Raw genomic sequence first — 582 nt, 5'->3', positions numbered from 1 at the left:
ATGGGATAGCACAGCTTTCTCTTTAAGAGTATCAAATTTATCTCCAGCGGATTACATTCTTCGCAGTACATAGAAGAAAAGGATTGTAGAGACAATGTAGTGAGTTGAGTAAGGTGATAAAGGGGAATAGGATAGATGAATGACAGGTTTAGAGCAGAGAAAAAGGCCTCAGAGTGAGATATGGGCAGATAAATAGTAGAAAGTTCAGTTAGAATATATTTGGAAACATTGAGGAGAATTAAGTAGAAACAGAAGTGAATAGGAAAGGTTAAAAGGTAAAATAATCTCTTTTCAGGGACGCTTGGGTGGCTCAGTCGGTTGGGCATCCGACTTCGGCTCAGGTCATGATCTCGCAGTTTGTGCGTTCCAGCCCCACGTCAGGCTCTATGCTGACAGCTAGCTCAGAGCCCAGACCCTGTCTTCAGATTCTGTGTTTCCCTCTCTCTGACCCTCCTCTGCTCACACTGTTTCTCTCTCTCTCTCTCAAAAATAAATAAAACATTAAAATATTAAAAAGAAATCTCTTTTCTCCATTTATGTGCAGAGGACAGGTAATAACAGTTACAGGGGAGTAAAAACTGA

Source organism: Crocuta crocuta, unplaced genomic scaffold (assembly GCF_008692635.1).
Source record: "Crocuta crocuta isolate KB4526 unplaced genomic scaffold, BGI_CrCroc_1.0 scaffold1078, whole genome shotgun sequence".
NCBI classification, from domain to species: domain Eukaryota; kingdom Metazoa; phylum Chordata; class Mammalia; order Carnivora; family Hyaenidae; genus Crocuta; species Crocuta crocuta.
The sequence above is the reverse complement of the archived record's forward strand: the minus strand, read 5'-3'. Positions refer to the sequence as shown.